We start from the raw sequence: 18219 nt of genomic DNA, 5'->3' as shown, positions 1-18219 counted from the left end.
AGTTTTGGATTTTCTCATGGTTCATTCTTGGTAGATTTTATGTCTCTAGGAATTTATCAATTTCTTCTAAGTTTTTCCAATTTATAGACCTGTAGTTGCTCACATTAGTTGCTAATGATTCTTTACATTTCTGCAGTATCAGTTGTAATGTCACCTCTTTCACCTCTGATTTTATTTACTTGTGTCTTCTCTCTTTTTTAGTTAGTCTGATTAAGAATGTGTTAGCTTTCCAATGAGAACACATGGACACAGGGAGGGGAACATCACACACTGGGGCCTGCAGGGGGTGGGGAGCTAGGGGAGGGATAACATTAGGAGAAATACCTAATGTAGGTGACAGGTTGATGGGTGCAGCAAACCACCATGGCATGTGTATACTTATGTAACAAAACTGAACATTCTGCACATGTAACCCAGAACTTAAAGTATAATAATAATAAAAAGAATTTGTTAGCTTGCTTTCTTTCTTTCTTCAAAAAACTCAACTTTGTTTCATTTAGCTTTTGTATTGTTTTCTTGGTTCAATTTCATTTATTTCTGCTTGGATCTTTATTGTTTATTTTCCTCTACTAATTTTGGGTTTGGTTTCCTCTTGCTTTTCTAGTTCTTTAAGATGCATTGGGGGTGGAGCCAAGATGGCCCAATAGGAACAGCTCCAGTCTATAGCTCCCAGCATGAGGGATGCAGAAGACAGGTGATTTCTGCATTTCCAACTGAGGTACTGGGTTCATCTCACTGGGGAGTGTTGGAAAGTGGGTGCAGGACAGTGGATGCAGCACACCAAGCATGAGCCGAAGCAGGGCGAGGCATTGCCTCGCCCGGGAAGCACAAGGGGTTGGGGAATTCCCTTTCCTAGTCAAAGAAAGGGGTAACAGACGGCACCTGGAAAATCGGGTCACTCCCACCCTAATACTGCGCTTCTCCAACGGTCTTAGCAAATGGCACACCAAGAGATTATATCCCGCGCCTGGCTCAGAGGGTCCTATGCCCACGGAGCCTCGCTCATTGCTAGCACAGCAGTCTGAGATCAAACTGCAAGGCAGCAGCGAGGCTGGAGGAGGGGCGCCCACCATTGCCGAGGCTTGAGTAGGTAAACAAAGCCATCCAGGAAGCTTGAACTGGGTGGAGCCCACCGCAGCTCAAGGAGGCCTGCCTGCCTCTGTAGACTCCACCTCCAGGGGCAGGGCACACCCAAACAAAAGGCAGCAGAAACCTCTGCAGACTTAAATGTCCCTGTCTGACAGCTTTGAAGAGAGTAGTGGTTCTCCCAGCATGCAGCTGGAGATCTGAGAACAGACAGACTGCCTCCTCAAGTGGGTCCCTGACCCCAGCATAGCCTAATTGGGAGGCACCCAGTCTGGGGGCAGACTGACACCTCACAAGGCCAGGTACTCCTCTGAGACAAAACTTCCAGAGGAATGATCAGGCAGCAACATTTTCTGTTCACCAATATCTGCTGTTCTACAGCCTCTGCTGCTGATACCCAGCCAAACAGGGTCTGGAGTGGACCTCCAGCAAACTCCAACAGACCTGCAGCTGAGGGTCTTGACTGTTAGAAGGAAAACTAACAAACAGAAAGGACATCCACACCAAAACCCCATCTGTACGTCACCATCATCAAAGACCAAAGGTAGATAAAACCACAAAGATGGCGAAAAAACAGAGCAGAAAAACTGGAAACTCTAAAAATCAGACCACCTATCCTCCTCCAAAGGAACATAGCTCCTCACCAGCAACGGAACAAAGCTGGACAGAGAATGACTTTGACGAATTGAGAGAAGAAGCCTTCAGATGATTAAACCACTCCGAGCTAAAAGAGGAAGTTAGAACCCATGGCAAAGAAGTTAAAAACCTTGAAAAAAAATTAGACGAATGGCTAACTAGAATAAACAATGCAGAGAAGTCCTTAAGGGACCTGATGGAGCTGAAAACCACAGCAGGAGAACTACGTGAGGAATACACAAGCCTCCGTAGCCAATTCGATCAACTGGAAGAAAGGGTATCAGTGATGGAAGACCAAATGAATGAAATGAAGTGAGAAGAGAAGTTTAGAGAAAAAAGAATAAAAAGAAATGAACAAAGCATCCAAGAAACATGGGACTATGTGAAAAGACCAAATCTACATCTGATTGGTGTACCTGAAAGTGACTGGGAGAATGGAACCAAGTTGGAAAAAACTCTGCAGGATATTATCCAAGAGAACTTCCCCAATCTAGCAAGGCAGGCCAACATTCAAATTCAGGAAATACAGAGAACACCACAAAGATACTCCTTGAGAAGAGCAACTCCAAGATGCATAATTGTCAGAGTCACCAAAGTTGAAATGAAGGAAAAAATGGTAAGGGCAGCTAGAGAGAAAGGTTGGGTTACCTACAAAGGGAAGCCCATCAGAATAACAGCTGATCTCTTGGCAGAAACTCTACAAGCCAGAAGACAGTGGGGGCCAATATTCAACATTCTTAAAGAAAAGAATTTCAACCCAGAATTTCATATCCAGCCAAACTAAGCCTCATAAGTGAAGGAGAAATAAAAGCCTTTACAGACAAGCAAATGCTGAGCGATTTTGTCACCACCAGGCCTGCCCTAAAAGAGCTCCTGAAGGAAGCAATAAACATGGAAAGGAACAACCGGTACCAGCCACTGCAAAAGCATGCCAAATTGTAAAGACCATTGGGGCTAGGAAGAAACTGCATCAACTAATGAGCAAAATAACCAGCTAACATCATAATGACAGGATCAAATTCACACATAACAATATTAACCTTAAATGTAAATGGACTAAATGCTCCAATTAAAAGACACAGACTGGCAAATTGGATCAAGAGTCAAAACCCATCAGTGTGCTGTATTCAGGAAACCCATCTCACATGCAGAGACACACATAGGCTCAAAATAAAGAGATGGAGGAAGATCTACCAAGCAAATGGAAAACAAAAAAAAGCAGGGGTTGCAATCCTAGTCTCTGATAAAACAGACTTTAAACCAACAAAGATCAAAAGAGACAAAGAAGGCCATTACATAATGGTAAAGGGATCAATTCAACAAGAAGAGCTAACTATCCTAAATATATATGCACCCAATACAGGAGCACCCAGATTCATAAAGCAAGTCCTTAGAGACCTAAAAAGAGACTTAGACTCCCACACAATAACATTAGACAGATCAATGAGGCAGAAAGTTAACATGGATATCCAGGAACTGAACTCAGCTCTGCACCAAGCAGACCTAATAGACATCTACAGAATTCTGCACCCCAAATCAAAAGAATATATTCTCTTCAGCACCACACTACACCTATTCCAAAATTGACCACATAGTTGGAAGTAAAGCACTCCTCAGAAAATGTAAAAGAACAGAAATTATAACAAACTGTCTCTCAGACCACAGTGCAATCAATCTAGAACTCAGAATTTAGAAACTCACTCAAAACCGCTCAACTACATGGAAACTGAACAACCTGCTCCTGAATGACTACTGGTTACATAACAAAATGAAGGCAGAAATAAAGATGTACTTTGAAACCAATGAGAACAAAGACACAACATACCAGAATCTCTGGGACACGTTCAAAGCAGTGTGTAGAGGGAAATTTATAGCACTAAATGCCCACAAGAGAAAGCAGGAAAGATCTAAAATTGACACCCTAACATCACAATTAAAAGAATTAGAGAAGCAAGAGCAAACACATTCAAAAGCTAGCAGAAGGCAAGAAATAACTAAGATCAGAGCAGAACTGAAGGAAATAGAGACACAAAAAAACCCTTAAAAAATCAATGAATCCAGGAGCTGTTTTTTTTGAAAAGATCAACAAAATTGATAGACCGCTAGCAAGACTAATAAAGAAGAAAAGAGAGAAGACTCAAATAGACGCAATAAAAAGTTACAAAGGGGATATCACCACCGATCCCACAGAAATACAAACTACCATCAGAGAATACTATAAATACCTCTATGCAAATAAACTAGAAAATCTAGAAGAAATGGATAAATTCCTCAACACATACACCCTCCCAAGACTAAACCAGGAAGAAGTTAAATCTCTGAATAGACCAATAACAGGATCTGAAATTGAGGCAAAAATTAATAACTTACCAAACAAAAAAAGTCCAGGACCAGATGGATTCACAGCCAAATTCTACCAGAGGTACAAGGAGGAGCTGGTACCATTCCTTCTGAAACTATTCCAATTGATAGAAAAAGAGGGAATCCTCCCTAACTCATTTTATGAGGCCAGCATCACCCTGATACCAAAGGCTAGCAGAGACACAACAAAAAAAGAGAATTTTAGACCAATATCCCTGATGAACATTGATGCAAAAATCCTCAATAAAATACTGGCAAACCGAATCCAGCAGCACATCAAAAAGCTTATCCACCATGATCAAGTGGGCTTCATCCCTGGGATGCAAGACTGGTTCAACATCTGCAAATCAATAAATGTAATCCAGCATATAAACAGAACTAATGACAAAAACCACATGATTATCTCAATAGATGCAGAAAAGGCCTTTGACAAAATTCAACAACCCTTCGTGCTAAAAACTCTCAATAAATTAGGTATTGATGGGACGTATCTCAAAATAATAAGAGCTATCTATGACAAACCCACAGCCAATATCATACTGAATGGGCAAAAAGTGGAAGCATTCCCTTTGAAAACTGGCACAAGACAGGGATGCCCTCTCTCACCACTCCTATTCAACATAGTGTTGGAAGTTCTGGCCAGGGCAATCAGGCAGTGGAAGGAAATAAAGGGTATTCAATTAGGAAAAGAGGAAGTCAAATTGTCCCTGTTTGCAGATGACATGATTGTAAATCTAGGAAACCCCATCGTCTCAGCCCAAAATCTCCTTAAGCTGATAAGCAACTTCGGCAAAGTCTTAGGATACAAAATCAGTGTGCAAAAATCACAAGCATTCTTATACACCGATAACAGACAAACAGAGAGCCAAATCATGAGTGAACTCCCATTCACAATTGCTTCAAAGAGAATAAAATACCTAGGAATGCAACTTACAAGAGATGTGAAGGAACTCTTCAAGGAGAACTACAAATCACTGCTCAATGAAATAAAAAAGGATTCAAACAAATGGAAAAACATTCCCTGCTCATGGGTAGGAAGAATCAATATTGTGAAAATGGCCATACTGCCCAAGGTAATTTATAGATTCAATGCCATCCCCATCAAGCTACCAATGACTTTCTTCACAGAATTGGAAAAAACTACTTTAAAGTTCAGATGGAACCAAAAAAGAGCCTGCATTGCCAAGTCAATACTAAGCCAAAAGAACAAAGCTGGAGGTATCACGCTACCTGACTTCAAACTATACTACAAGGCTACAGTAACCAAAACAGCATGGTACTGGTACCAAAACAGAGATATAGACCAATGGAACAGAACCTACCTAATTGTGAATATGATCCTAAATTTAATTTTACAAGAAAACATTACAATGCTTCCTGGTTCTTAATACTTCTCAAAAATATACCCTTTAATATTAACATCTTAATGGCTAAATAGAGGCTCAAATTTGTCATTCAATGTATTAGGCAATCTAAATTAGAAGCACTGCTGCTGGAAAGAAGATTTCATTTATGGTGGGACAAAAGTAGTCTGCTAGAAATTATACATTCTTGATTTTCAATGTAATTATAATTTTATTATATAAATGCCATTAGTTTGCATACAAGATTGGAACCACTCACAATTTCATTATCTAAATTGTTTAACCAAAATTCTTTCTCTCAATAGGAAGATAAAATCAAAAATCATGGACATAAACAAAAGTATAAAAGGAACATAACTCGACCTCCTCTAGTGTATAATCAATTGCCCTTAGAATAAAGAATGTCTTCTTTAAATTTAACTTTCTAATCATTAATACAAGTCCACTTGCTAATACCTGCACAGTGAAAGGTAACAGACAAGAATGTTGTTTAAAATAGCATTTTCTTTCTGTCTTAGTCTGTTTTGTGCTGCCATAATGCTACACACTGGTAACTTATAAAGAACAAAAATGTATTTCTCACAGTTCTAAAGTCTGGGAAGCCCAAGATCAAGTCACCAGCATTTGGTGTCTAGTGAGGGCTACATCCTCCAGAGCAGAGGAACACTGTGTCCTCACATGGTGGAAGGCAACTGCAAAGGCCCAAATGCTGCAGGAAGCCATTTTTATGAGGGCCTTAACGCCATTCACTAAGGGGTAGCTTTCATGGCCTAATCACCTCTTAGAGGTCCCACCTTTAATGCTATCACACTGGCAACACCTGAATTGTGGAGGAGACACATTCAACTAATAGCCATATTCTTGAAACAGAATATAGGTATAACCCTATTTGAATGGCCCCTGCTTTGCCTAAAATCCTTACTGATACCGAAGAGACTCTTTGTAAACATTGTTTGAGAACTCCAAATGAAACTCCGCCAACGAATGATTAATAATCTATTAGTAAACCAACCCTGGGACTCATTTTTCTGGCACAAAAAAAATCCATAATTCTATGACTCTTATTCATCTGACCTAGTCATCATCCTATTAATTATTCTTATTGCTAATTTCTAAGTATTATCTGTACCTTTTTCAATGGAATTCTTCTGAAATTATTTCTCTGTGTTACTACCATGGCTCAGCTGTTGATAAGACTTTGTATGACTGAAATTCTTAGACCTCCTGGGTCTTGCTAAGGCTTAAAGTTGCCGTCCTTCAAATACATTCACATTTTGTTTGACTGTTTTTAAACTGTTCACTTTATCTGGAGAACATTGGAGATGGGAGAGGGGGGAGATGCATATTTTCACAGTACAGAAGAAATAATAAAGGCTGAATTAGAGGAAATCAGTCTTCCAGCATAATGTTGATTTGGGCCCTGGTGTCAAGATTATATCTAGGAATATGAACATCTGGGCCTAAGGCGATATGAGCATGCATTTGAATCATGCATAAACAGTGTTTCTTCAACCTGGTAATTGCTGGATGCATCAATAAAGGTTCTGTCAGTGATTAGAAAACTTACTCTCTGACACCTGCTGGCCAGCCATGTACTCTAGAAAGGACAGATTTAATCACTATGGAAATTCTACAATTCTATTCATGGGTTATCATAAAGATGAAATAGAAAGCCAATTTCTGGCATGTTTTTCCCAGAAGACAGTCCCACACACTCTCTCTTTCACACACACACACACACACACACACATACACACACACACAGAGCTATCTTTTGTGTGTGGAGAGACAGGTTGCTTCTTTGCCTACCCATGAGCCTCACATGTAATGACACACGAGGGGTTCTGGAAAGACCTCACAAGACTAACTGAAAATTCCTTCAAATCAAGGTGCTTACTCCTATTGGAGGCAGCTTTTAAAATGCAAATGTTATTCAAGGTGAGAAATGTATTCTACTCTTAACACACATTTTCTTCTTGATTTACTCTGGTTACTTTAGGCAGAGCCCAGAAAACACATGCTTTTGAAGAGAGGAGGAAGAGAAATGATCAGACTTATGGTGTGTTGCTGCCACAGAGCATAAAACTGGGGGAGCCCTAGGAACCACAGAAGAGGGAAGGAGAAAGAAAGGAATGTTGGCAAGACTCTACCAGCTTCCCAGCCCAAGTCTGATTTGATATAAAAATGTCTGCTAGTAGTCTCAATTGATTCCTATTTTTCTGTCAATAACTTTGTATTTATGGAGTTTTGAGGTGAATACTTCCCGTTTTTTCTGTAATTGGTAGTTAACTTGAGAAAAAAAATAAATCTAGCCTTTGTTTCAAATTTTTTAAGGAATATCAGGAAACTCATTGAACAAGATATGCTTAAAATTGTTCACATTTAAATCAAACAGGTATGGAATGCAGAAGACAAGTAAAATTACACAAGATTAAAAGCATTGAAAATCATCCTGAAACCTGCAAATGACATTTCCTGTTACCCATAAAAAATTATCAGGTGAGGATTGGGTATGAGGTGCTGCAAAGTTCCTTCTAACTCTGAGGTTCTAAAGCTTTCTCGTCTGTATTTGTATGGCATAACAAATACATACAGAACAAAGTACTTTCACATGTATCTCTAATTTCAGTTTTATGATAAACTTAAGTCAGAGCAAATGAGCCCCACAGAGAAAGAAACTGAGGCTGAGGGATTTGGGATGATTTCCCCAGAGTCATCAGTTTCTTGTCATAGTTGAATCATGGTTGAATTCTGATTACGATCAAGGTTTCCTGACTATCCAGTGTTTTACTGCCCTCGGTTCACATAATATTCATGAAAAGATATGAGATTGGTTATACCAATCTTGGAACTTTGGAACACCTCTCTGCTTAGATATGGTTGTAAGTTAAGCAAATTTGTACAGATAAACTTACTAAAGCTGTTTTTATTCTGTTGCCATATTCATGTGGCAAAATGTGGTAGACATACGGTTCCTACCTCAAGAATTTTAGCTGTTATAAACAAAAGAATTGTAAATTAGTTTCCTTTCCACACATATTCTTTAGGCTCTTTCAGCATGCAGAGAGCGCATATGCTCAAGTTTCCTCTGAAAAGTGGTGTTTATAGTCGGAATACAAGAGAAGTAAGAAAGGACCAAACAGAGTCTCCTAAGGCCTTAAAGAGAACAGGGACATGCATCATTATAGCTCAGGATTGACAAAAGCCTTGAGAAGTCAGAGGAATCTTCTCTGAGAAGACATGGTGCATGCTTATTTTCCATGCTTAGGACTCCAGCCTTAACTCTGTGGGTTCTTTCTCTAGGTGTTTCTTTTTATTAAATCAACTGTCTATACACTCCTTTCCTGTCTCATATTCTTCATTGATTAGAGATGCTTATTATGTTAACTTCTTAATTTTTAATTTTTCTGACCTATTTTACTTTTGACTTACTTTCTTCTGAGAGTATCGGTTTGAGTGTGCTAGTCACCCGGACAGGCCTGCTAGGACCCTGAAGACCTTTATAGGCATTGCCTATGTTTTGGGTCATGTCCCTTACCCTTTCCTAATCCAATCAGCTTTCACAAGGGTTGTGGGCCTTGTGATATAAACATCGTGACCACAAGCAAGACTCTGTCCCAAGAAAGGTGGGGAGGGCTGGTAGACAGAGACCTCTGACTGCTTTTTAATATTTTATTTTACTTTGAGCAGTTGGATTTATTGCTTTCTATCTATTTATTTGGTCAGATTTTTAAATAATATAAGCATTTTAGTAACACCAGTTAGTAAGAAAATCAGATAGTATTAATAATAAAATCAAATAAGATAGAGATTATGAGAATCAGTGATTTAAACAGAAGTCATTTAATACGAGGAATTTTAAAATACATTGTTTAAAAATAATGTATTTTAACTTAAACATGTAAATACGTTTTTTGCTTTTTTTGAGATTGGGTCTTGCTTGGTTGCCCTGGCTTGGCTGGGGCGAGTGGTATGATCATGGCTCCCTGCAGCCTCAAATTCCTGGGCTCAAGAGATCCTCCTGCCTCAGCTTCCTGAGTAGCTGGGACTACAGGTACACATCACCATACCTGGCTAATTAAAAGAAAAATTTGTAGAGATGAGGTCTCACTTTCTGACCCAGGCTGGTCTCGAACTCCTGACTTCAAGCGATCCTCCCACCTCAGCCTCCCAAAAGGCTGGGATTACAGGTATAAGCCACTGTGCCCAGCCCTAGATGTCTTTTGATTGGAGTGTCCTATGGTAGTCTGTGCTGCATAAAGACCATCATTCCTAATGTGACATCTATAATTTACAACTTTTGCTTCTTTAAAGTAAGAATTTTAAAACATTTGTAAATAATATTAGTGCATAATTCTTAACATTTTGAGGTTATTTTCCCAATCCTCTATAATTTGCTTAACTACACCAAAGTTAAAATGAAAAATTATATTTAAAAACACAAATTTATAATGCCTTATCAGAAAACTGACTTAGTTTTGGTAGAAATTATTTTTATACAGATTTCATTTATATAATATTTTAATGAATTAAAAACTTTAATAACAAAATATTAAAATAAATTGTTTAAATAATGGTATAAAACAACAATAAAACAGACTATAAGTCTATAACACAACTGATGTAAACAGAAGTGCCAATGTGGTTCAGGGAATAAAATTGTCTCTAGGTCATGAGTATTTGGTATGTATAAGCATAAGTCACTATGATTTACAGTGGGAAAAATACAGAATCCACTAGTCCAGCAAGTAAGCAAAGGAATTTTCTTGTACATTTACCCAATGTAATTCATAATTTCTCTTAGATTAAAATAATAAGTTAAGTTTTAAAAAGAATCAAAATGGAGAGAAAATCCCAAAGGTGAATTTTAAGTAAAGGGAATTTGTGTTGGAAAAATATAAAATAGCATAGAATTAAGACTGGCTATAAATACACAAGAGGCAAAAATGGTCACCTCCTCAGAATATACACAAAAATGAATTCCAAGTGATTGAAGTAGAGGTAGACTTCTGTTTTCCAAGAATATAGAGAGCAAAGAACATAAAGGTGCCTCTTAGGCATTCTTTAAAGTCATCGGGAAACCAGAAATGACAGGGAACATAGAGATAAGTCGGTAATAAGAATATGAGCTGCGACTCCACTCTTGGGGATGTGCTAAGTCTTGGGTTTTAATGCACTGAAAGAGGAGCAGAGAATGTAAGACTCAGAATGGAGTTGGTATGAGACCACCAATATAAAGTTGGGAACTCAAGAGCCTGCACTCAACCAAAAGGTTAAAAACAGAAAATAAAAACATAAGGAGAGAGAGAGGGAGACTACAAGGACATTTATTGGCATAGGGAGAATACAAGGACATTTATTTTAGCATGGATTTTGAGTGGTTAAAAAAAAGAAAAACAAAATCTCTGTATTTGGCTTGTACATTGTCTAGTTTGAAAGAGAAATTGCTGTAAAAATTGATCTTGTAACAGTTATACTCTTGAGAATCATGGAATAAGAAAACACAAAATTAATATAAGAACAGAAAACCAAATACCGAGCATTCTACTTGAGGGTGGAGGGTAGGAGTGCAGTAAAGATAAAGAAAACCCTATCTATTAAGTATCTGGTGATAAAATAAGCTGTATACCAAGCCCCAGCAACACACAGTTTACCTATGTTAACAAGTCTGTAAATATACCCCTGAAACGAAAATAAAAGTTAAAAAAGACTTACCATAATTAAAACATATGGTCTTGATGCAAGAAATGACAAAAAGAACAATGATGATAATGCAGAGCCTAGAATCTTCTCTTTGTACACACATTTCTTGCAAGACATTGATGGGGCAGTACTAACTGTTGGGAAGGGAATAGGGTAACCAATATAAGTGTGATACATTTGGCTGCCCGTGTACTAAAAAGACAAGATTACTTCTCTACCTCACATAATACCACATATAAAAATAAACTAAAAGTAGATGTACCATTTGATCCAGCAATCCCACTACTGGGTATCTACCCAGAGGAAAAGAAGTCATTATACGAAAAAGATATTTGCACACGCATGTTCATAGCAGCACAGTTTGCAATTGCAAAAATATGGAACCAGCCCAAATGCCCATCAATAAATGAGTGGATAAAGAAAATGTGATATACATATATACCATGGGATACTACTGAGCCATAAAAAGGAACAAAATAATGGCATTTGCAGCAACCTGGATGGAATTGGAGACTATTATTCTAAGTGAAGTAACTCGGGAATGGAAAACCAAGCATCGTATGTTCTCACTCATATGTGGGAGCTCAGCTATAAGGATGCAAAGGCCTAAGAATGATACCTTGGACTTTGGAGACTCAGGGGAAAGGGTTAGGGGTAGTGAGGGATAAAAGGCTTTACATCGGATACAGTGTACACTGCTCGGGTGATGGGTACACCAAAATCTCAGAAATCACCACTAAAGAAATTGCTCATGTAACCGAACACCACATGATCCCCAAAAACCTATTGAAATAAAAAATTGAAAAATCAAAAAGAAAATAAATGATAAATAAATAGATAGAACTAAATGCGAAACCCGAATTTAAAACCTAAATGTGAAAGCCAAATTTTTAAATTGTTTAAAGAAAATATGGAAAATATGTTTATGACATCTAGCAGCAAAGGATTACTTAAGACACACAGGACAAAAACATGAAGGAAATTATGGGTACGTTTGACTGCTAAGTTTAATTCCTTCATTTGACAAAAGACTTCATAAATAAATACCAAACCCATGGGTCGGGATAAAATATTTATAATGGCTAAAACCAGCAAAGAATTCATATGTAAAATATAATTTATATATGAAATCATAAATTAATAAGAAAAATATAAACAATCGAAGAATGGATGAAGGCTGTGAACAATTTACAAAAGATAATCCTGAATAACTTGAAATTTATAGAATTAAAAAATGAGACATGTTTTCACAGATTTTCTATTCTTTCAGTTGAATATGAGGACTGTATAGGAAGACAATAAATAAGTATTGTCAACCTGCCATTTTTAACTTAGAACCTGTTATTTTGCATCAATAATCTGAATATTTTTGCAAAGAATAGGATCATAGCACTGTCTACCTATCCAAGTATGAAGGAGGCATACTTGGGTTGAATATATACTCAAGCTGCTTTTACTTTCCATCTACTCCTAAGAAAAGATATTTATTGACTGTTTTAGCAATGTAATTTCTGTAGAACTCATTGAAATGTGAATGTTTCTCTCCTCACCATAGCCTACATCAGAAGCAGCTAAGAATTGGGAAAAGCCAGAAGGATATTTTTAAATGTCTCTTTTGTGTGTCTTGCAATTAAGGCTCATTCTCTGGGGACATTAAAAATTTGGATATAGAAAAAAAACATGTAAAAGTTTTTATACCTGAAGAAGCTGTGGAAGCAATGGAGCTGAGAACATTCTAAATTAGGAGATTAGGTTATATCCAAAGGAAGTGTTTTATGGAGGCCAACAACAAATCTGAAAATTAAGTGAATGTTGATAAAAGCTAAGGACAGGAGAGTAACTCACTGAAACTTTATTTTTACAAACTGGCTTTTCAGGACTCATATACCATTTATTGTTGAAGTATAGCAATTTTAATAAAGAATATTTTCTATTTAAAAATTTACTGAGTGGAAAGTTGTTCAAATTTCTCTTTCAGAGAATGGTTAGTGAGTTGGCTTAGAAATCAGACTATATGGCTTTAAATGCTATATTTGCTGTATGCCTGTGGGCAAATTATATGAAGCCCTGCCTGTTTGGATCTCCAATTTTTAATTAATGTACTAATTTTTAATTAAATCACCTGCTGCTAATTTTAATGCATGTGAAATACTAAATAGTCTCTTTTTAAGGGTTGGAATTAAAATGTGAAGAGAATGATATGAAACATCAAAGAAGATAACATGTGCTACCAATTTCATAGTTAATATGTCTGGACACTAAGCACATGTGTATTTCTGGGTGAATACACAGATTAGATTAAATCTGACCACTGATACTAACCACACACACACACACACACACACACACACACACACACACACACACAGAATCCTGGGTACACATTATTTGCATTCCTAAATACCAGGGAATAAAACCACTATGTTAAAATTGACATTCTATTAACCAGAAATAAACATATTTTCCAACATAATTAAAGCATGATCAGAACTACAAAATGTGGGGTATACATTTAAAAATCATTTTAGACTAAAACATTCTAAGACAAAGCTTTTCAATTTACAGATGAAAAAACTGAGTATCACAGGTGTTAGTGACAAAACAGGGCTAAAACATTAGTGTCAACTCTGTGTCCAATATTTTTCTCAACCCATAATTTAGTAATGACTTTTCCAGTTGTGTTTAGTGTATTTAAAATCACATTCATATGGCTAGTTAAAAGAAACAGCTTTTAATTATGGAGGAAATTACTGAAAGTATGTATCGAGCATAAACTTTGTGCCCAACACTCAGCTAGAGATTATGGCGAGATGTGTAGTGTTTAAGCATGGCAATTTTAATGAAGAGAGCTGGGAGTGGTTTTGCAAAAGATAACTAAGTAGAAAACAATGTGTGATATTTCACATTTTCAAATAGTGTTGTCATTAAAAGTAAAGGGTCTGAACTCAAGCTGATTGAGTTCCAATATAGGTTCTACTAATTCCCAGCTATGAAACTTTGGTCAAGTTATTTTACCTCCCTTAGCCTCAGTTTTCTCATGTTCTAAAACAAAGTTTTCACCTTCCTCCAAAGGTTGTTATGAGGATAAAATTGCATAAAGTAGTCAAAGCACTTGTGGGCCAGAGCCTAACAGAAAGTAAGTGATTAATAAATATGTTATCATCATTACTATTATCATTCAAATGTTATTAAAGTCCAGCAGTTCTTCCTGAAATGTGAAAAACTCCGGAGATCTTTTCTCCTTGGCTATTAGTTTATGGTCACAAATAATGTCTTTAGATTTTCTCTATCTTGTTCATCCAGTTAGGCAAAAACATATCATGGGATTATTACGTGATTAAAATAAGATAGTCTATGTACAGTGCCTAGCAAAGTGCCTTGTGTTTGATAAATCTTAGGCCCCACGCTTTCTCCCTCACAAAGAATAGGTTCTAGATATTTCTGTCAACAGGAGAAGATAGGAATATTTTCCCCAAATAAAGTGCTTAAAACAGATGCTTGCAATTTCTCCTAGGTACGGTGGACATTAGAGACAAGTCAAAGAGAAAAATTATAGTAACTTTTGACAAGTTGGATACTGGAGATTAAGGGAGAGAAGACTTAAGAAGGCTAAGGTTTTCTGAGACCAGAATAAAAGAACTAGTCACAGAAATGAGGAGCTGGCAAAAATGGTTACCTTGTTCATGACGAAAGTGAAGAGGATGGTTTGAAGTGAAATATAGAGAGATAATTTTTAAAATTTAACATCTCGTAATTCTGTAAGCATGTCAGATAGAGCTACCAGCTAAGAAGTTAAATAGACTCCAAAATTCTGCCATGATTAGCAAAGGAGATCAGAGATGTTCCCTAAATCGACAAAGGCTGTGGCAGAAGTTTAATTATAAATTACATATCTGTTCTGAAGGGCAGGTTACACAAAAGAATTAAGGGTAGCAGACCCACCAAGAGAAAAAGGACCCAGAAAGAGACAGCAGAATAACAGCAAACTCATTGCTTCTGCATAATTTAGCCAAGAGTCTTCCATAGAAATGTATTATTAAAGCAACTGAGCTCTGAAACTTTGATCGACTGAGCTCTGAAACCAATTTCATTAATGGGATTCTCCCCACACTAAGAATATTGGAAGCCATATGCAATAGGTTGAATTGCATTCCCCTAAAATGTGACCCTATTTGGAAGTAGAATTGTTGTAGATATTAATTAGTTAAGGTAAGATGCAGTCATACTGGACTAGGGTAGCCCCTCATCCAGTATGAATGGTTTCCTTATAAAAAGGGGAAAGTAGGACACAGATACGCAAATGTGGAAGCCACCATGTGAAGATGACATCAGAGATTGAAGTGATACTTCTACAAATCAAGGAATGCCAGATTGTTAACAAACCACCAAATGCTAGGAAAGAGGCATGAAACAGATTCTCCCTCACAGCCCTCAGAAGGAACTGACCCTGCTGACACCTTGGTCTCAAACTTCCATCCTCCAGAACATTGAGACAACACAGTTCAGTTGTCTAAGCTACCCAATTTGGTTATTGCAGCACCAGAAAACTAATATACATTACCTTTCTCTGGCACTATCCCAGTGTTGACTATCATTGCTACATGCTACAGAGAACTTTGTCTTTTCTTAAAAAGAAGAATTCTTTGATGCAACGAGAAGAATTCAAAGAATACTTAAGAATAGATTTTGGGGGTTTTAAGGGAGGCCTGTTAAAGCTGAGAAGCAAGTGATGCTGATATGGATCTGCATCGCTACCAAATCTCACATCAAATTGTAATCTCTAATGTTGAAGGTGGGGCCTAGTGGGTGGCTAGATCATGGCAACAGTTTCTCCTGAATGGTTTAACATCATCCCCCTTGGTGCTGTCATCAAAATAGTGAGTTCTCATGAGATCTGGTTGTTTAAGGTGTGTGGCACCTTCCCCCCTCTCTTCCTCCTGCTCTGTTATGTGAAGTGCTGGCTTCCCTTTTGCCTTCTGCCATTATTGTAAGTTTCCTGAGGCCTCTCTGGAAGCTGGGCAGAAGCCACTATGCCTCCTACACAGCCTGCAGAACTGTGAGCCAATTAAACCTCCTTTATTTATAAATTATCCAGTCTCAGGTATTTCTTTATTTCAGTGTGAGAACAGACTCATAAAGATACCCAAATGAACTGCCTATGTCCAGTGAATATGACGTAAAAGAACAGGAGGAATCCAAAGATGTCAGGCTAATTAATTTCACAAAGTAAAAGAACATTGTCAGTTTGTTGTATGTCACAATAAAAATGAATGCATATAGTTAAATTTGCAGAGTACTCATGTAGAGAATAGGAGTTGACTATTTTGTTTTATTTTAGAGTCCAAATATTTTACATCTTCTAAAGAGCCCATAAAAATAACAGAACAGTAAATGACTTTAGACAGCATCTCATTTTGTAAACGTGGAACTGAGAGCAAGAAAGAGTAAGTGGCAGTCACAACGCCAGCCCAAGCCAGAGGCCTTGTGTCATACAGACTGAGAAGAGGTTGAAGCCCTTGGATTGAGTCAGAATCTCTGTCCCTAGACCTTGCTTGGTGTCCATAGGTTGCTTATTCAAAGCATGGTCCCTGAAGCCATTCATGCCAAGAATGTTTATGAAGCTAGCTATTCCCACAGAAACTCTGATTTGGCCTCATAAGCTACTGAGTCATTATGACTCGAGAATTTAGCTAGTTTGTGCCATTCTTTTTGGTTCCTGACCTGATTATGAAAATGCTGAGCTTTAGCAGTGAGAGCTTCTTGTGCTAATAAAAATAGATTCACAGACATGGTGAATTCACAGACATTGGGAAGGAGCAAAATCTGGGAAGTCATCTCATTATTCATTGTATTTGCCCCCTTCCCACTTTCCTCTTATCACCCCCTGAAGATCAAAAAGTGCAGATTGAAAGTATCTTAGAAAGAGTCAGACTCCTTTGATTTACAAAAAGGAGACTGAGACTCACAGTAATTGTGCCTTGCCTATGGTTACACAATGAGTTTATAAAAAAACTGGGCTAGACCAAGTTTCCCAGATTCCAAGTTCAGCTTTCTTGAAATAACACTACTCTGCCATCCCTGGGAAGACTCTATTCTATATATACTGTGTGTGCATTTGTGTGTGTGTGTGTGTGCATGTGTGTGTGTATTCAACATTAAGTGAAACAAGCATTCCTGCCTTGCTATTGCTTTAATTGATATTGATAACTCTTACATGTGAAGTATAGAAGATAAACAATGGACAAGTCATGCTACAAGTTTGTCCAACCCTGACCCTTTTATGCATTTTATTATTATAGCCCTAGTATACAGAGGAAATTGATTCTTTTCCAATCACTTTCATTCAAGGATATTATATTTCTGTTAAAAGCTTTGGTGGACTGATAGGTTCCATGAAAACATACAAATGAATATAATAGATAAACCTGTGCCAAACACACATTTATGGCGTGTTCTCAAAGTACTCTAAAAGTAAAATAATGCTTTTGGGACTAGCCAAAGCATATTTTTAAATACTTTGTGCCAAGATCTCTGCAATTCAGCTACTAACTGACAGTAGTTGGCAGTCTTGAGTTCATTCAATCCATGCGTACAAGACCCCCACTTTCAATATAATGGCTGGCTCAATCCTATGGTATAGTACTAGCGAGAATTACTGTGAAGTTAATAGGTCATAGTCTTCTCAGCACGGAGTGAAATACGAACAATCAACAGAGTTTACTGAACTCTTAAATGGCTGATGTGGGCCGGGCACAGTGGCTCATGCCTGTAATCCCAGTACTTTGGGAGACCAAGGCAGGTAGATCACTTGAGGCCAGGAGTCTGAGACCAACCTGGCCAATATGGTAGAACCCCATCTCTACTAAAAATACAAAAATTAGCCATGTGTGGTGGTGCATACCTGTAATGCCAGCTACTCAGGGGGTTGAGGCATGAGAATCACTTGAGCCTGGGAGGTGGAGGTTGAAGTCAGCTGAGATCGCACCACTGCACTCCAGCCTGGGCAACAGACCAAGATTCTGTCTCAAATAATAATAATAAATAAATAATAAAATTAAATGGCTTCAAA

The 18219-nt window shown here is 37.7% G+C and overlaps 1 long non-coding RNA gene across 2 annotated transcripts in view; it reads left to right on the top strand.

Annotated features, from left to right (window-relative positions):
- The window catches only part of LOC129471343 (uncharacterized), a 52338-nt gene extending 44736 nt beyond the window's left edge, over window positions 1-7602 (top strand). For both annotated transcript variants that reach the window (XR_008653557.2, XR_008653558.2), the window contains one exon: window positions 7447-7602. This is a non-coding gene — a long non-coding RNA (uncharacterized lncRNA). The remainder of the gene's footprint in view (window positions 1-7446) is intronic.
- Window positions 7603-18219: the final 10617 nt, after the last annotated feature.

The sequence above is a fragment of the Symphalangus syndactylus genome, chromosome 21, assembly GCF_028878055.3.
Source record: "Symphalangus syndactylus isolate Jambi chromosome 21, NHGRI_mSymSyn1-v2.1_pri, whole genome shotgun sequence".
Classification (NCBI taxonomy): Eukaryota; Metazoa; Chordata; class Mammalia; order Primates; family Hylobatidae; genus Symphalangus; species Symphalangus syndactylus.
The sequence above is the reverse complement of the archived record's forward strand: the minus strand, read 5'-3'. Positions and strand labels throughout refer to the sequence as shown.